This window comes from Prionailurus viverrinus, chromosome A2, assembly GCF_022837055.1.
Source record: "Prionailurus viverrinus isolate Anna chromosome A2, UM_Priviv_1.0, whole genome shotgun sequence".
NCBI classification, from domain to species: Eukaryota; Metazoa; Chordata; class Mammalia; order Carnivora; family Felidae; genus Prionailurus; species Prionailurus viverrinus.
The window spans coordinates 95,147,297-95,168,850 of NC_062562.1; the positions used below are offsets into that span (position 1 = coordinate 95,147,297).

The 21,554-nt window shown below is 40.6% G+C and overlaps 1 protein-coding gene across 8 annotated transcripts in view; it reads left to right on the forward strand.

Annotated features, from left to right (window-relative positions):
- The window catches only part of CDK14 (cyclin dependent kinase 14), a 704,495-nt gene that overhangs the window by 619,659 nt on the left and 63,282 nt on the right, over window positions 1-21,554 (forward strand). For 6 of the 8 annotated variants that reach the window (XM_047830949.1, XM_047830989.1, XM_047831011.1 and 3 more), the window contains one exon: window positions 12,380-15,771. The exons of 1 other annotated variant lie outside the window; for it this stretch is intronic. The gene's annotated coding sequence lies outside the window, so the exon portion shown is untranslated. Of the gene's footprint in view, window positions 1-6,422; window positions 6,447-12,379; window positions 15,772-21,554 lie in introns of those variants that run through there. One more of the 8 variants, XM_047830974.1, reaches the window with a different exon arrangement.

Below are 21,554 nucleotides of genomic sequence, written 5' to 3' on the forward strand. Positions count from 1 at the left end.
AAGACAAGATTTTACTTTACCATGTTAATCCAAGTATGAGTGGTTTTACATCCTGTTTGCACCAAGGTACTCAATAATTAATTATGAGAACTCTGGCCCTATGTAATTGATTATATAAACTCTAGCACTAAAACTCTGGAGGTCAGTAATTAGAAAACAAAAGAGCTTTTCCATTTTAGCATCTCAGGCCCTGCTCATTGTGCATGACATCTCATGCAGAGCCGCCAAATGGAAGAATTGCAAGAGACACATAACCAAAACAGCTTAGTGAAGCTAATGAGGGTGGGTGTGTTTTTCCCCTACATTTTTATATTTCTTACAATGTACATCTATTTAATTATTACGTTGAAAATGGAACTGGAATGATTTTACCCCCTGAAAGCAACAAAGTCACTAGATCAGTGTTTGTTTTTGTTTTTGTTTTGTTTTTTCCAAATGGCCCCAGTGTTCAAAGTCAGGTACAATTTTAATGCCAGCAGACTGGAAAACAAACAGACAAGGCATGACTCTGTTCTTTAGCATCTGTGTGAAGAGGAAATAAGATCTTTCTGGATGTGCTCTGCTCACAGGTGTGGAAGGGAGGATGTCACATTCCTGACTTAACCACTGTGTGTGGGATTCTGGTTTAGGACAAGGTGAAAAAGTGTTGCATTGCCTCCCAGAGTAAGAGCTCGATTCCCCTAATTCCATTGGTGCTTTTGTTTCAGTCCACCACAAGTGGCCACTAAAAAAGCATGAAGCATCCCCTAATCCCATGAGCCTGTGTGTGCTAGCTACTGTCCCTGCATTCTCCAGCTCTGTTACCATTGGAAGGGAGAGATTGACCCAGCCCTGCAAGTGCTGTTCTTTGCTCTGCCGCTAAACCACTGAGCTGTTGGCACTTTAATTGTTTTATACTAGGAGGAAACCAGTTGTGTTGATGTGAGTGTCTTATTCATCAGACATTACAGCCTTCACATTTTTAATGAGCTGAAACTCCTAGTCCACGATGTGCAACCACAGTGAATCAAGGAAAGAGCATAGTGATGATGTTTTCTAATTTATTGCGGTTGCTCTTTAAAAGATATGACAGTATTTCAGAGCTCCAAATGCTGCAATTTGAAAGTCTGTCTGAGGTCATGGGCTAATCAAAAACAGTAAATCATGTTTGACTTACAAAGGACAGCAGACCAGTGAAGCTAGGAGTTAGTGCACATTTGTTTTGCCTTTTCCTTTTAAATGCATATGCAAATATAAAGACACAAGTGAGCAAACTATTTAATGAGTACCTAAGGCATCTTTCTGGTGGGTGGTGATTGATATGGGGGTGGGGAAGGGGTGTCCTGTGCAGCAGAGTATCAGGCAGTATTTGCACTTCTTGTCATTTGAGAATGGCAGTCTTAGCCTCCTCCTCCAGCCATCCTGCTCAGGCATGTGTGAATTTAAATAGATGAATTTATTGAAAGTACAACTGAGAATTATGGTAGAGAACAAGCTGATGGGTTTGAATTCAACAACCGCATTAGAGCAGAATTGGACCTACCATGGCTTCGGTAAAAAAAAAAAAAAAAGAAGAACTTACAGAGGAAGGTCTAAAACACTTAAGGAGAGATGAAAAATCCCTTGGAGGCTGAGAGGAGGAAGGCCCAGATCCCACCCTCTTTTCAGCAGATCGTTTGCCACTCTCGGTATTTAGCATTTGTAACACTTTGTGACACACATTTTGAGACCAGAGCGTCAGCATGTCTTAGTTTGTGTAGTAAAGTGCCGAGTTTGCTGGCTCTGTTTTTATAAAGTTGGAAGTAGCAACTTGTCAACCCTGTTGTTTCTGTGAGGGTGACCAATTCATTGTGATTTGCTCCAGTTTTAAAACTGAGAGTCCTCCATCCTAGAAACCCTCCTCAGTCCTGGCAAACCACATCACAGTTGGTACCCCCTCATTCTTCGAAATGCTGTGGCTCCTCTAGTGAATGCAGGGGTATTTAAACCTGGAACATAACCTCCTGCTGCAGCTATGCCAGAGGACATTGAACCAGTGACTAAAGGAGTAGAATTTAAACACACACACACACACACACACACACACACACACACACAACTCCATTTTATAAAATCTGTTCTTATGGTTGTGATCCTATTTTTTAAGGCACTTTCATTTAATGAGAGAATTAATGGAAATATACTTTGAGAGAAGATGCTACCTGAGCACAAAATGCTAGTATCTATTTCTCATGACATGTGTTCTGTAATTCTGTCTCTCAGAGCTCATCTTGGCTATTAGATATAGCAACTTATGGAGCGCCAGGCTGGCTCAGTCGATAGAGCATGCAACTCTTAATCTCGGAGCTGTGAGTTCAAGCCCCACATTGGGGGTGAAGATTACTTAAAAACAAAATCTTAAAAAAAAAAGATATAGTAACTAGTTATAGCAGTATAACTACCAAAATACTTTAGTTGTAATTTTGTGGAGATGCATATCAGATGACTTTACATGTAGATCATCTTAGTTTCCATGACTCTGCCCTTAGTGATTTGTCCTTGGTCTTCATCGGGAAGTTGTTCATTGGCACTGTTCACATTGTGAGGCTGATACGTGGGCAGAGGTCGATGCCCGGTGAGCTGGCTGTCCAGCATCCGCATCCCCCCGTCCTTGTTTGGACCCTTCTCAGGAAAAAAATGTTGCTATGATAGTGTCTACGATGTGTCGTTCTGTGACAATATCAGAATGTGCTCCACAAGAATAGATGTTTTGGCTAGAATATGATGCCCATTTTCCTACCTGTGTTCAGCAGAATACCTCAGTAAAAATAATATGACTTATGGAAAAAAAAAAGAGTAAGAATTTTTTTTCAATTTGGTAACCATAATTTCTCAGTCTATTAAGGCTGCTATAACAGAATACCACAGAATGGAGGCTTTATAAACAACAGAAATTTATTTCCCACCATTCAGGAGGCTGGAAGTCCATGGCACCAGCAGATTCATGTCTGGACCCTCTTTCACTTCTTTCCTGTGTCTTCACATGATGAAGGGGTGAGAGAGCTCTCTAGGGTCTCTTTAATAAGGGCACTAATCCCATTCATGTGAGTTCCACCCTCATGATCTAATCACCTCCCAAAGATTCCATCTGGAAATACCATCACACTGGGGATTAGGTTTCAACATAGGAATTTGGGGAGCATACAAACATTCAGTCTAAAGCACATAGGACTCACAAAAGCAGTAGAAACACTAATAAAAATACTAGCATAGCTTACAGGTGAAAGAAGATTGATGGAAGGGTTAAAGGTATAGAATTTTGGATGGCAGAGAAAAATGTGCTAATATCAAGAAGATATGTGCAATAAACAGTGAATTCCAAGCCAGAGCATGTGGCCAAGCCAAGCCAAGCGGAAGCATGTGGGTAAGTGGATGGTAGGTACGGTACCATGCACCTCTTCAACTCACATGCAACTGTTTTTATGTCCCTGGCATGTGGCTGCCGTGACTTGGTGGCTCAAAACTTCAACAGTAAATCTACATCTCTCACATGAAACCATCTGAGTTCTGGTTTCTGCTGACACCGTTCTTTATCCATCCTTTGTAATCTAACTTCGACCACAGAAATTTATGTTTTAGCTTTGCAGATTTCTGCAATACAATGGTTCACTAGACAGAATGACATTGTAGGTGATCATATTATATTGAATTCAAAACCCTTAGCATGAAAACTTCTTCTTCAACACTTTGGATAATAGTACTAGGCAGGTTTTCATTTGAAAGAAAAAATTCCACCCAAAATGAAGTCTCAGATCTCCTCTCAGATCTTTTAATGAAAGTCAGACATGAATCCTCGTGTTTCTCTGACTGCTAAATACTTAGAAGTAGTTTTATATTTGTGTGTGTTTGTTTTAAGTTGTAAAAAATTTGCACACTGCTTGTCTATATAGCTTTGTATTTGGTTTATTTAAATATAGTTTAGTAGGACTGTAATATATAAGGAAGGTGAAAGAGTCTGAATCCTGTTTAATTAACTTATCCCACTTGGCAGCCAGTCAGTTATAAAGGTATGCTGAGCAAATAAAGCTTCAAATGTGAAATCCTTGGAAAGAACAAGTCCCATTTGGTAAACGGTCTTCTATTCTTAATTTTGTCATTAAAATTATTTCAATGAGCTATTTCAAACCTCACAGTTATGTATTTGTATATGTAGACACATGATTATATAGATACGATTTTATAAAAGATTTTGTAAAAGACAGTTTGTGTCTTGGATGCTCTTAGAAGATCCAGATCAGTACTTTCCTTGTCTCCCTGCACTTCTCTTGACCTTCATTGAGACAGGACATGCTCCCAGAATTGCCATCCACATGGGTCTAAAATATGACTAGTCTTTTACATTTACATAAATCTGATTTAATAAACAGTCACACCAGCATTCTTTTCAGTTACCACTAATTATACATCATACAATGCCTGGTTTTTAATGGGGATTTCAATAAATGTTCATTGATAGTGATGATTATTAAAATGATATGTTAAGTTTCCTTGTGTGAGAAATGCTCTGTTTGAAATGTGAGACTTATAGCTTTGCCTAAAAATTTTTAATTAAAATCTCCGCTTTGGCATGAAGCTTAAAATGTGCAAAGTCACTGCAATTAGTGCCTTGTGCATCCATATGGATGTTACTAAACGGCTTTCAACTTAAAGGATTTGAGCTATTTTGAATGATGGACCTTCTGTTAAGCTTAAAACAAAGCCTGTCTATCTCTGCATTCATTTTAATTAATATTCTCTTGCTGGTCTCAAAGATGTGTTCTCTTCTGGGGGGTGGAGGGATGGGGAAGAAACACGATTATCATTAAGTCAGAAATAAGTTACAGAAGTAGGTTTGACTGATTTTCTACTTCCTTCAGGAAGCTCCCAAGGAGCTTCAGTGCAATGTCAGAGAACTGGAAAACACTGATTTCAAATTTTCTGCAAGAAAACTATATTTCTAGCCAAATCATGACATAATTAAAGTCACTCAAAACAACGAAGAAATTAAGCTGTCCCCAGATTTTCTGAAATCAGTATAAAGATTAAAACCTAACCATTTTGAGTCTAACATTTATATAGAATCTACAGTATAAAACTTGAGTATATGTGTTCTATATGTAAAAATGAATATATGTGCCATATATATTCATGCATATTGTATGTATATGTGTGTGTATATACATATGTATATATATGTGTATATATATATATGTATGTATATATATATATATATATATATGCACATACTTACTTCAGAGAGATCCATGCTTGCCTATTGCTTAGGGTTTAGCAGGCTTATTTCTGGAGTTAATTTTCTATAAGTAGTGAATGCTGCTTGAAGATGAATTAAGTACAAAAGATTAATTTCATTGTTTTTCTTAGTATTTTAAGCAAAATTAAACTCAAGGCAGCACAACCTGATAGGTTTTTACTTTCCTGGATATTTTCCACATGAAATCTTTTTAATGTGGTACTTGAGGAGGGGGAGATTTCTGGACTATGTTTTCCATAATATCAGAATAAATTCTATAGACAGTTATATGTGTTAGTTAAGGCCCTGCTTTTCTAACTATTTTCAGGCATCTCCCCTATAACCACTTTCCATTTACCTTCAGAAAGATATTCACTAAGGTGGCCACTATAATCCTTTGACTATCATTTGACAATTTAGGCCAGTTTTGAAAGCTGGTATAAAAGTAGAAACTAAGGGGCAGGTGACTCAGTCAGATTAAGTGTCCAACTCTTAATTTTGGCTCAGGTCATGATCTCAGATTTCACGGGATCAAGCCCCGCATGGGGGCTCCATGCTTTGGGATTCTCTCTCTGCATCCTCCCCTGCTTGCACACACACTCTCTCAAAATAAATAAATAAACTTAAAAAAGAAAAGTAGCTAGCTAAAATATCTTTATTGAGTTCTTAAGAATAAGATAAGTGTAAAAATTACAAAGCAGAATTGTAATTTACCAGAACATGTGGGTAAAATAATTTTTCTAACATGTGAATAGAAAGGCATAAAATTAGTAACTAGATTTGGCACAAAGCTAACCTAATTTTTCCACATTGTCTGAATTTTTAATTTTTATTCCTTTTTTTTAAAGCATGTAATTAATTACCTATCTATCTTTAAATGACTCCTGTACCAGTGGTATGGTTTCTACATTTGAAAAGAAGATTGGAATTGGTTTTATTTCAGATAAACAGATAAAAGCTAAACTTGGTCAAATGACATATATTGTTTTCTCTTGAAGATAATTATTTCATAATTCTATACCATCTTTGCCATTGTGAGGCAGTTTCCTTCTGTCAAATTTTAATAATTCTTCCCTCTCTGTTAGCATCTTAACAAAGAGTCTCTCAAACAGAAATGAGCGGATTACCCTACAGTTTCACATACATCCTGGTGAATATCCTGTTCACAATTTAGGCGATGAAAGGAAAACCTACAGTTGTTTTAATTTGGAATCAAAATAATCGCTTCTCTCCAGTGAGGCTTAGAGGAGAAGAAAATGGGCCAGAGTCTTCCTGTAGAAAAAAAGAAGAATACTTCGCAGAGAGGTAATGCAGCAGGGGGGACAAAAAAAAGACAATAAAACAAACACAAAACCTTAGAGTGGGTAAATAGGCTAGTGGAAGAAAGGCCATCTGATCACATAGAAGCACCCTGAGCTGGGGTCTTCAGCTGTATGGTCCCGCCGGCGTGTAAACTGCATGTGTGTGTGGAGGGGTGTGTGTGTATGTACACACAGAGATTTAATGGTGAGCACAGAGGGAATTAGAAAGAGCCTGGCCCGTTTTTAATTTGGGTCTGTTTGCTTGCATTTAGCACTTAAGGGCTTCTACATTCAGTTTTCTCAAAAGAGGATGAAGCACTCCTTGCTTATGCCTCAAATCAGAAATGCATGAAGTGCAGCTGCAGAGATAATACATTTTCCCCAAAGGCTTTGGCTGAGCAAATTAGGTGTCAATGGGGTGCCTGCGCAGGCAGTACTCTCTCTAATTAGTCTCTTGAGCCTAGTTGGTGGCGGGTATGAGATGATCTAATCAATTGGTCTGTGTCTGATGGTTCGTGTAAAAATCCTACCAGGCAGACTCTCTCCCACAGGTCACCCACCTGCACAGCGGGACTGCTCATTTTCATTTTTCATCTCCTCCATCACATGATGCTGACAGTTGGTTTTAAGAAAATTGAATCCAAAAAATATCTAGTTCATAGGGCACATGGGTCAGAACAAAGTTGCATTATGGGTACCAGCGATCCAATTAATTAATATTTATAGCTGAGAAGCTCTATGTAGATATTTCTGAATAGGGATTTTATCAATAAAATCCAATTTCTTGTTTAAAACATTCATTTCTAGAGAAAGAACATTGCAGAAGCAGAAAGCAAGGTAAAAATGGCACCCATTAATCTGATGATATATAGACTTATGTTGATACGCACTTAGTTGAGCTTGTAAGTCATAGTCACTGTTCATTTGTGTTGCATATGTGGTCTATTTTAATAATCAATTAAATGTAAGGGAAGGATTTATGTTGCTATTATATTTTGCTTCTCTGTGAATGTCGTTTACCATCACTCCTTCCACCTACCTCCCCACATGTCAAATGTATGATTACATTTAGATCTTGAAGAATTCTTCTAGCAGTAAATTGATGCACCTTATATATAGTCCTTGAAAATTGAAACTGATGCTGATGCTGCCCAAGGAGGGAGAAAGGCTGTCCCATGCCGCTTATGAACAGTGTCAGGCAGGGTACTTGGCACAATTTGGTCTACAGAGTCATCTCACAGAGATGGAAAAGAGGCTAGCTCTCATTGGCACTGCCCTTCTTTTTTATTACTGGCTCTTTTCATTAAATGTCTGAGCCCAAACATAAGTAATGGACTTATCCATAATCACCATGTTCACCATTTATTATCCAATTACTATTATGCATTATCCTTTAATATCCAATTCTGCTTATGCCCTGGGTTAGGCACATGCTATTCTTCTAGAAATTACACTCGAAGAATCAGGACAAAGGCAAAGACAAACACCAGCAATGGCCAAAAAAAAAAAAGTTGCGTATCAACCAAACAGGATAGTAACATGCCCTGGCTCATGGTGACTACATAGTTTATTATTATGTCAGATCAGATATACTGAAAATCAGATCATTCAAACAGAATGTCATGAGGTTAAAAAAAAAAAGTTTGTACCACAAGACCCACCTTTCTTGGCCAGTGGTGTATCTGCCAATGTCTGACTCTGTACCCAGCACTGTGCTCTTTCAGTAAGAGTACAGGCATAGCGTTTGCCCTCAGTCAATGTGCCATGAGGGAACTCTACACCTAAAAATACATTCCACTCCCAAATTTTCAGATTCTACCCTCTCCTTTCCTATTCATTCAGCAGTGGTTTACTGAATATCTGAGCAGGGTATCTTGGCTCTACTGTAGGGACACAGTAGTTAACAAAACCAAGCTTAATCAGAAACATAATGATGCCACCTGCCTCCTTACTTGCTCCCTTGCAGGAAATGTCCCCACCCTGGAGGGACTAAATTAAGTCACTCGTTTAGGAGGTCAGCCTGGGAACCAGGTCTGCATTCAGTTGATGAAAGTGGTAGAATGGAGGAAAGCCAGCCATTGGCAGCAGTTGGCCCTTGAACAACACGAGTTTGAACTACTCAAGTCTATTTCCTTGCTGATTTTTTTGATAAATGTAGAACACTACTGTAAATGTATTTTCTCTTCCTTATGGTTTTCCTGATAACATTTCCTCTTCTCTAGCTTACCATATTGTGGGAATACGGTGCATAATGCATATACAAAATATGTGTTAATCAACTATTCATGTTACCAGTATATCTTCCAATCAACAGTAGGCAATTAGTAGTTACTTTTTGGGGGAGTCAAAAGTTCTATGCAGATTTTCAGCTGTGCATGGAGCCAGTGCCCCAATCCCTACATTGTTCAAGGGTCAACTATATATCATTTGTGTGTGGTTGTAGGAACTCCATGCCTAGGTAAGCAAGCTCATGTTAAGACAAACCCACCACTTTCCCATTTGTCCAAGGTGGGCAGGCTTCCTGGAAGAGATGAAATCTCTGTCGAAGCAACATGGAAGACAAAGAGCATTTTTTTCATCTGCTTAATAAAAATGTCAAGTTTGGTAGCAGGGTTGGGTACCACCTGAAGATGCCTGTGGACAGGTGTGTTTGAAATGCTGCGCGGACAAGTGTTCTCTGTCTTTGATGTCATGGGCCTCAGGAAAGATGTCAGTGCACAAGTCAGAATGCATGATTATGTGGGAGCAACAGGTAGAAGAAAAGATGGATTTACTTCATTTCCCTGGAAGAACAAGGTGGGATGGGACAAACGCAGTTGTTCTCATTTAGTTATTTTTGCTAGGGTGGTGACTTATTTAAGAAAAGGTTTGATCAGGGTGCCTGGGTGGCTCAGTCAGTTAACCATCCAACTCTTGATATCAGCTTGGGTTATGATCTCACAGTTTCTAAGATTGAGCCCCGTATTGAACTCAGTGCTGACAGCACAGAACCTCCTTGGGATTGTCTCTCTATCCTTTCTCTCTCTCTCTTCCTCCCCCTGCTCACTCTCTCTCTCTCTCTCAAAATATATAAATAAACATTTAAAAGAGAGAGAGAGAGAGAGAGGTTTGGGGGGCCTGGGTGGCTCAGTCAGTTAAGCATCGGACTTGGGCTAAGGTCATAGATAGTCTCGCAGTTTGTGAGTTTGAGCATTGTGTGGGGCTCTATGCTGACAGCTCAGAGCCTGGAGCCTGCTTCAGATTCTGTGTCTCCTTCTCTCTCTGCCCCTCCCCTGCTCATGCTCTATCTCTCAAAAATAAATATTTTTTTTTAAAAAAAAAGGTTTGATAAAGGCATATCTGGGCAACCTGGCAGGGGTGAGGGCTGGCCAAGTGAGCCACAAGCAGCAAGTATTTGAGAAAATACCTGAGGAGTTTTGACTTAGTGATAGCAAAGGGCCTATGTGTGATATCCATCCAACCAGGCTTCTCACTCCACCCCCAGGTCTCTCCCAGAAACTTAAGGTAAGGGCTTTTGTTTACATTTGTGTCAGTCACTGAGGATAGGGAACTCTTAAGAATGGAATGTTATCTCTATCTAATACCATAAACAAAGTTTAACTCAAAATGGATTGAAGATCTAAATGTAGTAACTAAAACTATTAGAAGAAAGCAGAAGTATTCATAACCTTAGATTTGACATTGGATTTTTAGATATGACACCAAAACCACAAGCAACAAAAGAAAAAAATGCATAAATTGGACTTCATCCTAATTAAATTTTTTTGTGCATGAAAGAACACTATCAACACAGTAAAAAGGTAATCCACAAAATGGGAGTAAATATTTGCAAATCAAGGGATTAACATCCAAAATATATAAAGAGTCCTACAACTCAACACAAAAAGACAACCTAATTTAAAAATGGGCAAAGGACCTGGAATATATATTCTCCAAAGAAGATATACAAATGTTCATCAAGCACATGAAAAGGTGCTCAACCTAACTCATCATTAGGTAAATGCAAATCAGAACCATAATGAGGTACCAGTTCACCCCACTAAGATGTCTATAATCCAAAAAAAAAAAAAGGCAAAAACAGAAAATAACAAACATTGGCAAGGGTGTTGTAGAGAAATTGGAACCTTAGTGTATCACTGGTAGGAATAAAAAATGATGCAGCCACTGTGGAAAATAGTTTTCCAATTCTCAAAAAGTTAAATATAAAATTTCCATATGACACAGCAATTCCACCCCTGGGTATTTACCCAAAAGAATAGACAACAGGTGTTTAAATACTTGTCCGTGAATGTTCATAGCAGCACTATTCATAATAGCAAAAAGGCAAAAACAGTCCATATACATATCAGCTCATGAATGGATGAACAAAATGGAATATTATTGGCCATAAAAAAGAATGGAGTACTGATACATGCTCCAACATGGATGGATTGTGCTAAGTGGAAGAAGTCCAACACAACAGGTCACGTATTGTAGGATTCTGTTTGTATGAAATATCCAGAAGAGGTGAATACATAAAGACTGAAAGCAGGTTAACGATTGCCAGGGGCTGGGGCAAGAGGAGAATGGGAGTGACTGCTTCAAGAATATGAGGACTGCTTTGAGGGTAGCAAAAATGTTTTGGAACTAGATAGAGGTGATGTTTGCATAATATTGTGAGTGTCCAAAATGCCACTACATCATATGCTTTAAAATGGTTAATTTTATGTTCTATGAATTTCACTTCAATGAAAAAGAAAAGATGGAAGGTTACCCTTCCATACTAAGTGGAGGAAATGAGTAGAGAGTCAGGAGTGTGCTGTTCCTAACTGTGAGGCTGGAACTTTCTGCTCTCTTGGTCAGAGTAGCACCACACATCAGTGAAGTTCTTGGCACGACAGCCTGCTTGTGTGTGCAGCAGGAGGACAGCTGTGCGGTGAGGTCTCAACAAAAGATCAAGGTTCCTTCTCTGCTTGGGAGGATGACCATGTGGCACTATAGAAGGGGACAAGCAGGCCTGACCAGGCCTCGGTGACCTTGAGCTTCTAAATGGAGATGATGAGTTGGTTCTGGAATTCAGTGGAGCTGGAATCCCTGGGCTGTGTGACATGATCCTGGGAGTGTTCCTTTTCATCCTTCCTGGCAAGACATTTCTTTCCCATCCTAGGACTCCATGACAATGTTTAAGGACCAAAGAGAAATGTGAAGAGGAACAGAGGGAACATTCCTTCTTTCTTCTTGAACTGTTCACACGGAAGTAGTTACCGAGCTTAAGCAGGCACCATTGGAAACACACAGTCATAGGCAGGATGTTGGGAAGAGACTGGCAATTCAGGTCATACTGGCCAATTTTCATTCTGCTGAAAGTAGGTCTGATAATAGGCAACCAAGGAATTATATACAGCTGGATTTTTTTAAACCATGTATGTGATCCATTTTTCTATTTCATGTTCATAAAAATGAACAAGAAGATATGTCCTTTTAATGGTCTGTATGATACTACAGGCACTTAATTAAGACCAGTATCACTACTAATGATTTGGGGAAGGAAATTTGCTGAATTTCCTTTTCTCTAAATAATCCAAGAAGAAGTTAGACCATTTACATTCATGGAGTTAAGTTATTTTAAGGGAAAAAGTGTAGTCAGAACATTTGTTTATCATAAGAGCTGTTTTGGTGAAGGAGAGTACTCTGCCTCCGAAATGTGTGCTCAGGGTGGCTGTGGAGAAAACGGATAGGCTCACTTTGGCCTGGCCAATTTTGATGTCTCATGTAATTTAGAAAAAAATGAATGATGTAAGTTTTTTTTTTTTTTTTTACATATAGCAATTTTCTCTTTTCCTCCTTCCAGGATTAAGTTGTCATCATTCTGGGAAGAAAAAAAAAAAAACATTAATGAAGTGGCCAATAATACGAAGGGAATCACGGATCACTTTCCTTCCCCTCCCTGTGGTGGATTTCACTTACAAGAAAATTGAAGCTGGCAAGACCCTGTTTTCTCTGCAATTTATTTAAAACCTTGCACGCATTTGGATACCTTGTGATTTCCAAGAACTATGTGAAGATTAAGCTTTGCTTACTGATACATGGCATGTATTCTTTTCAGTCTTTTGTGTTTGATTTTGTTTGATTTCCCTCTGCAGCACAGCGTCTCTGTAAAGGTTTTTATGCTTTCACCAGCCATGTCTTAAATACATTAAGACAACACATTTGGTGTTCACACTTCTTCAGTAATGTCTGTACTTGAAAGCCACATAGTGGCATAAAACAATGTGTGTTTTCTTTGAGAGCAGTGCACATTTTGCAACCACTAGGAAGGAAATTTTTAGCTACAGCAAACCCATGTTCTCAGACCGACTTGACAACTTGGTCCCTGGCTGTGGGGCCCCACTTGTTGCTTACCTTTTGAGGACATTTGCAAATGTGGTTTTCTCTTGGAAATAACTGCACGTGTATATAGGATATCGGAATCTGCTTAGCATTTTAAGCCACATAGCATGACTGTTTTCCAAGTAGGTTGGAAGTAAAGAAACTAGTATCAAGCATTCAGAACAAAGACAGGGATAAATTGCTTACTTTTCAACCTCTGGAAATGAAGGTAACCTTTTACATGTTTTCTGGGTCTTGTCAACATCTTATATTTTCCATCCACTCTGTTATGCTTCAGGAGTGTTTTCTAAATGGAGGAGAAAAGAGTGAGGAACAGAATGCTTAAAACCTGGGTGCAAATGAATTGTCTCTGCTGGATGAGCCCTGAAAGCCATATTGGCTAGTTAACAGTTAAAAAAGCAAATTACAAAGTTATCCAGAGTTAGAAGTTTGCTCACTTACACCAAAGCACCTTTAAATTACATTTTTTAAAACATTCCAAGCTGATTGGAAGACACCATTGGGGACCTTAACTTTAAACAGTCTCCTGGAAAAACTGTTTGAACACAGGTTGCAGAACCCATGTGGGAGTCTTGCTTTCAAGATGGCAAGGGAAAAAGAAAGGCCCAGCTTCCCTTGTTAAGATGATGAGGGACCTTGAAGGATGAAGGCACGTATGTGACAAGGAGGGAAAAGTGGACTGGGCACACGTTGTGCTTTGATGCGGAGGGAGACCTGCCTGATGTAGGCCTTCTCCCAGTGGGGCCGGCCTCACTGCATAACCCCAAATAATACTGAGGCCAAGTGGGCAGTTAGGAAAGTTCATATAAAGCATGAAACCTAGCCCCTCAGAACACCAATTCCTATGGAAATACTTCCATGTATGTCGTTCTACATTTTCCTATTGGTCAGAAAGGAGGAGAGACTGAGAACTTGAAATGTGTCGCACTTTTTTAGGATCGAGACTAGGAGTTATGAGCCAGTTTGACAAAGGCATCTTCTGAGAGTCATGTGAGGGGAAAGGTTCTCGACAGTCAAAGCCAGCATTCCTAAGAAATTGGACCCAGAACTTCTAAGTGTTAAAAGGGTACCTTCCCTGGAGTAGGACGTAACATGCCAAGGTCACAATCCAGCCTATTCAGAAGTGGCATTCATTGAAAACTTATAGGTGCAAAGCAAGGAATTGTTTGCTAATTAATTTTAAAGAGAGCAAAAGTTACCCAAGACTAGAATGTTTACTAGTTGCTACCTAGAACTCTTTCCCATTCTTCTTTCGGACATTCCAACCCATTGGAAGTCTTTGGCTGTATTTTAACATATGCTGAAATTAAGATTCCTTAAGATAAATATGGGGAGAAAATTTTACATGCAATCAAGAATGGCCTTGTCTGTGGTTTGTTTTGAATTATTTATTTGGGGGAGAGGCATAACTTTTGTATTTTACTAACTTTAAATCAAGAGCAGCTGATGATTAAATCTTGCTATTTAATAAGCTTTCTAATTTGAACATTTGAAAATATTTAATATTAAAAAAGACTTCAATTAGGAATGTTAGCATCATTCAGAGATATATAAGCAGCTTCTCTCTGGAATTGAAGCATAATACTCAGTATTGGGGGGATATCTGTTTTTTACAGAGATGTATGTCTCAGAAGGTCTCATTTAGGAGGTTTGTAGTTCCCCGTCCTTGTTATCAGTACAGGAAATCCAAAGTTTGCTTTGTCTCTCTCCCCTTTCCTCTCCTATTGGCAATCCATCCTCCCTCCTCCTCTCCCCTGCCTTCTCCCACTGAGGGCAGCCGTGAAAATCATTACAGAACATGTTCATTAGCAGATTTATTATTCTATTGAGAAAGCAATGGAATGTTTTGTGAGATTATTTTTATATGAAGGATTAGCTTGAATTCGTACAGCTGGAATAGTAGGAACACATTAGCATGGTGACGGTATGAATGCAACATCAATGCACACATAGTATCTGAAAGAAAAATTGGGACTTCATTTCCTTAAAGGAACAGTTTGGTTGACTTAAAAATGCAAGATACATAGGACATGCAAAAATGTTTTGCAGTGCTCAAAGAAAAAACAAGGGGCATAAGACAGGGGTGGCTGTCCATCCACTGATATAAGGGTGAGAAGCTATTTCTACCTCCCAAGAGTGATAAGAAAAGTTTCCAGGGTAGCCTCCAGGTTTGCAGAGAGAGCAAAGCCTCTTGGTATCCTCTCCTCAGTGTGTACATGACAGCCAGTGTAATTAATACCCTAGCTTATGTGTCTATTTGAGAGACTCATATGTGAATAATACTGGTTTTGTAATCTTTGTTACATAAGAGGATGTTTAGGCTGTACATACTGGGGTAGATTATTTCCTACCCTCCCCCCATCCGTAGGAATATGCTGCATAATTGCACATCACTTTTATCTCTCTTACTGGCTTATAGGCAGAGGAAACCATATATGTTACTGCCTTGCAAATTTCTCATACACCAAAACAACCAAAAAATGTCTCAAGTAAAATAACCAATCTCCTATTTTCATTCCCCTTCCCACAGCAGCATATTTTAGAGGCACATACAAAATTGACATTCTCTAGTTGGAAGTGGACTTTTTTAATTTTTCTTTTACCTTTTTTTTTTTTGTATGATACACTGAGATGTGTACTTTCTAGCAGGAGGTCGGTACCTAAGAAATGTGTTAGCATCATTCAGAAAACTATTATACTCCAAAATGAAACATAGTAAGGAGAATGGAATAATGTTGCATATTTGTTACCAAGTGTAATTTGTCTGTATTATGAAAGATGTAATGGTTTGTCAGCTGTCACTGTTGTTTTCTTGTAACATGATATGGAATAAAGTATAGCAGAATCTCTGTACATTTTCTTGCTACATGTTCTTGGTGGGTGCCAAATAACACCACAGTACTGTGTCAAAGAAACATTGTCTTAAAAACTCCTAGACACAGTCATTCTGAGAATGAATGAGAGAAGAAACCCATAAGGCTCTTGGATGTGGGAAGGAGTGAGTTACCTGGAATGTTCTAGGAGTGGGTTAAACCCTACCCACCCCCCTGCTTTTTTTTTTAAGATTTTTATTTTTTAGGTAATTTTTACACCCAATGTGGGGCTCACACCTGCAACCCTGAGGTCAAGAGTTGCATGCTCCACCCACTGAGCCAGCCAGGCACCCCAAACCCTCCCTTTTTTTGACATGCTATGTCAAACTTGGGTAAAAGGGTGGAGGCTATGTAAAATAAGTCTGTGAGTTCCATGATCTTCGCAATTCCACAGCTCCTGAATGACATCCACCACACGTGTTGTGTATCTGGTTTTGCTTAATGACCATCCTATTTATCTTTGATTGCCTCTTTCTCAATTATTTTGTACATATTCTAAGATGAGGTGAGTAGGCTACCCTCCTCCGAATACAAATCAAAGCCATAACATGCCCACATTCTACCAAAGCATCTTTCCCTGGGCTGAGCACACTTCCCTGAACACCATCCAGTGGGTGCCTGCACCTGAATGGGCAGGGCTTTAGGGCCTCCACTTTGATTGACAATGCCACCTCAGGAAGCCAGTCACATTGCTGTCATCACCTCCTCCTTGTCGGATCTGTCAGGTTCAAAACCACAGACAAACCCCTAATGGTTTCATAAACTGCTAACAGTGTTTGTGCCAGGTACGGTCATCAATTTATAGATATGGGATTTGGTGATTTTAAAATGTTTACCCTTCAAGACAAAAACCGAGGTTCAAGTTTTATGTTAGGATGCCTCAGGGCCCCTGGCTTTCTCTCGGGAAGAGACCCTCACTCACCAGCAGCAGCCGCTTCAGGTTTTCCTTCTCTTGCTCCTCTCCTACCACTTCTGTGATTTCAGTTTGTAAGCCCTTCACAAGCTTAACATTCTCACAAAACCAAAAGTAAGTGTCCTCAGCTGATGCATGTTCCATTCCAGAAAAGCTCATGGGGCCACCACATCTTCAGCACCCCCTGCCCCTGCTGTTTCCCCTGAAGCAGCAAGTCACTGATGCCAAGGACATGTGCATTTGCACATGGTCCTGGCACCACCAGTGGATTCTGAGACAAGAGATTGTGTAAAGGCAGACTTCGTGGTAGCCAAGGCAGAGATAATAGGTGAGTTTCTCCCTTAAACGGGAGCCATATAAATCAGCCTGGAAGCTGATTAGAATTACAGAAGCGTCAAAAGAATAACTTGTTTCTGGAAGTTGTTTCAAGGCAGTAAAATGTATGCCACCGTCCTGCTTCCAACAGTGACGGGAGCACACATGCCCACTGTTGAGGTCATTGCCACAAGCCTCAGCAGTGGGCTCACATTTTAGAGCTTCGCCATGTGATTTAGTCCTATGAGCTCTTAATAAAAGAAAGAAGGAGGAAGAGGGCTAGTATCTACAAGAGGCCAAAGGAATGGCTTTGAGAAATATTTTTAACTTTTTAAATGTGGCAGTCGAGATGACAGTCTTCTCTCAGCTCCATAATTGCCCAACGTTCTCTTCTTTTTCTGCAGAGCTATTCTAGCCCTGCCAGGTTGGAGGATGTGATGTGTGCTGGCTGAGGCAAGCAGTTACGAGTCAGGAGGGCGGCACTCCTAGAGTTGCCGTTGGCCCCCAGAGTAAAGAGAAACCAGAGGGGAAGGTGTTGGAGCAACCCTTTGCCACTAGGTTAACACGTACAGTTGCTGAATAATGGTGGGCATTGTAAATCTCCGCAATGAGAACCCCACAGCGGCCCAGCAGCCTGCTGCTACCAGTGGGTGGTGGCGTTATGGGCATTAGCTTTGAGAAGCTTATACAGCAGAGGGGGCTAGGATAAAGGACACAAATCAGGGGAAAACTGACAAGATTAAAAAAAAATCCAAGGCCTCGTATTTACTGTTCATCCCCCATGCTCTCGGTGTACTATATTGTCTGCGTCGAGTCCTGCTGAGAGAGAGCCAGGCACAATAATAGCTCGGAGCAGCCTTGCAGCCCCAGAGCCAGCCTCTGCCAATGGTTCTGAGTGTGCTGGTGGAGAATGGGATTCTGATAGAGTTGTCTTTTTTCTCCTTCCCTGCGAGACCACCAATAATTATGGAGGGCACGCTGCAAAGATGGGGTAAAGGTTCCCTACTGGAGTGTATCCTGAGAAGTGACCCAGCGGGGGCCCCTGCAAAGGTGTGTGCCACCGCAGTCCAAGGTGGGCCTGCCTGACAGAGGCACACAGTCCTGGGCTAACCCAGGGATGTGTGTTTGAGCTACAGCCTAAGGATTTCGAGAAGTAGAAATGAAACTTAACTTTATATGTCCTAGCACAGTGCGAAACAATGACTCTTCTCCCTCGTTCCACCTTCAGCCTAATCAGATAACTGGGGAACTTGTGTCCTCAAAGAAAGGCTGTAGTCCGCTCGGGTCCTTGGGGAAAGCAGGCACAATTCTCGCAACCTTATTCTGCCTTACATTTGGGGAACTCAGATCCTCACGCACCCATTCTCTGAGCCCAGTGGCTCACAGCCCTGGCTCTCATTAGAATCATGGGGATGTCTCAAAAACACCTGAACCCCAGACCAATTTATCCTAAAAATATTGAGAGTGGGGCCCTGGCATAGGTCTGTTTGGGAAACCCAACAGGTGACTCTGTTGAGCAGAGCCACGTAAGGACAGCTGCACTCTTCTTTCCTCCTGTCTGTGGCTACTGTAAGGGTAGAGTAGGCAAACATTTACTCCAAGAACCACACAGTAAATATATTCAGCTTTCCAGGCCCTACAGTCTCTGTCACAACTTCTTGGTCTGCTGTCATAGCATGAAAGCAGCCGTGCACAATACACACACATGAATGAGTTTGGCTGTGTGCCAAACAATTCATGGGCACTGAAGTTTGAATTGCATATGATTTTCACAAATCATGAAACATTTTTCTTTTGATTTTTAAACACTATTTGTAAATGCAAAACCCATTTTTAGCTCACAGCGTCTATAAAAACATACAGCGGGCAAGAATTTGCCTGGGGTCTCTAGCTTGCTTACCTTGACTTAAAATATAGCCGTGGGGGGGAAAAATGTGTATATATATAGCCGTGGTAACAGGGAGGTAACAGGGAACCCATTCCTGGCATTTGCTGGGCCCAGGATAGAGTCAAAATGGAGGCCCACATACCTTATCTCTAAATCTTTAAAAAATATAAATCCAACTAACAAATTGTCAAATATATTCTATTCTCCTACCCTGACAAATATGTGTTCATACTAACCTAGAAAGTCAGGGTTGCACTTAGAATTCCTTGAAGTTCTTCACCAAACCATGTCAGCATGAGGACAACCTGGCCTAAGCCTTCTCTGTGCTTTACACTTCCCACTCCTATCTCTCTAGGAGTGTGTATCCAGAGGGAGGGGCTACACATGCACGTGTATGGACACCCCCTAGCCAGCCCCACATCTGTACTCTGCCCTACCTTGGCAAGCAGTTCTTCCTTGGCCAGGCCTTGGGGATCAGGTGCTAATCCTCAGGGAAGGAGGTTTGGGAGAAGACCTCCATATACGGAGAGAATTCCAGAGTCCCAGACGTCTGGAGTGCATGGAGTAGGAGTGGGGGGAGGTAAGTTCCTGTTGGGCATTGTACCGTGGAGTCCTCATTCTCAGGTGGGGGGTGGGAGTGCTATGCCTGCAGAACATCAGAGCCAGACCCTTTAAAGATGGGAACCAGAACAGGGGGGAAAAAAAAAAACAGAAGCCCCTCTTGCCTGCGTTTAAGGGTAATGTTGATGGTGATAAGAGCCTGAGAATTAGTTCCAGGGTTTTCAAGTCTTTTGTGCATTTATTTCATTGACCCACTCTACTCCAAACCCATAGAAGTGGGCCTCATAATGTGAAGCAGAACCATTGTGACAAAAGGGCAGAAACTTGTTTTAGCCTATCTCTTGGAATTAAAGGATCTGGCCTCCTGTCAGTCATGTACTGGAAACAGCTGGTACCAGTTCACAAAAACCGACTGTTTTATATGTAGGAATTTTTTGAGTCAGTACTTAAATCACTGATAACCTGAAATCAGATGGGAGTATATACACTACAGAAATGGGCAAACTCTACAAATCAGGTCTTTTTTTTTTTTTTTTTTATGTTTTCCCCTTTCTCTGCAGGCTCACTTCCCACCTCTCCACGCACACATCCTCCATCCGTACCGTGCTCACCTTCCCAGTGATCCCTGGACGTTCCAGACCTTCTCATGGCCCTGTTCTTCTGCACACACTGTTCCCTCTGATGAGAATGCCTTTTCCTGTTTTTCTAGCAGCCAAATTCCTATTAATCCTTTTAAGACCCTGTTCAAAAAGTCTCTTGAAAAACATTCCAGTACTCCTCTCGAAACAATTCCCCCTTCTTCCAAGTCCCCACATCACATTGAAAATAGTAACAATACAAGTCTTTTTTCAATCTCTTTGCCTTCAAGACTGACAATGGTGACCAAGGCCCAGTGCTTAACAATTTTTTTTAATAAATCAGTTTTTAAAGGATAATACAGATAAAACAAGAGTGGAATGGAATATTGTTTACCTTCCTAAGAAAGTTTTTAGAATCCTCCAAACCACATGAACATACTCTGTGTATACTATGTGTGACTCTACACAAACCTGGCTCTGTGGAAGAAACAGAAGCCAAAGAGGAAAGATTTCAGGTTGTCTTCAGGAGCTCACAGAGGCAGGGGTTCCTACACCTGGAGAACTTTCTAAACATTCCTACTGAATCATAGTCTCCGAGGTGACAGTCTAGGTGTGTGTACTTTTTAAATCTCCTCAGGGGCACCGGGGTGGCTCAGTTGGTAGAGCATCTGACTCTTGATTTTGGCTCAGGTTGTGATCCTAGGGTGGTGGGCTCTGTGCTCACTGAGCATGGAGATTTCTTGGATTCTCTCTCTTCCTCTGCCCTTCTCCCTACTTGTGCTCTTTCTCTCCTCTCTCTAAAATTAAAAAAAAAAATTTTAACTTGGGGTACCTGGGTGGCTCAGTCAGTTAAGCATCCAACTTCAGCTCAGGTCATGATCTTGCAGTTCATGAGTTCGAGCCCCACATCAGGCTCCACACTGTCAGCATGGAGCCCACTTCAGATCCTCTCTCTCCTCTCTCTGCCCCTCCCACGCTCACGTGCTCTCTCTCTCTCTCTCTCTCTCTGTCTGAAAATTAAATAAATACTTTTAAAAATTAAAAAAAAAATTAAAAAGGCACCTGGATGGCTCAGTCAGTTAGGCATCCTTCTCTTGATTTCCGCGTAGGTCATGATCTCACAATCATGAGGTCCAGTCCCATGTTGGGCTCAGCACAGCATACAGAGCCTGCTTGGGATTCTCTTTCTCTCTCCCTCTCCCTGCCCTTCTCTTATCGTTCTCCCCCCACCCCCTTTCTCTCTCCCTCAAATAAATAAATAAACTGTAAAAACAAATTAAAATCTCCTCAAGTGATTCCAATGTTCAGCCATGACAGTGAACTGCTCTGGAGGAAAGTTTAGGTGCATAACACTCTATCTGGTCTGTTTGTCTCTGATTTCTCCTCCGCCCTCTCCACCTAAAGATTCTATTCAAATTGCAAATCATTTGAAAGACACTCAATTTGAGGGGAGCCTATTGGCAAGTTATTTCCTATATCTTCACAAAGCTAAAACTGAAATTCCCATG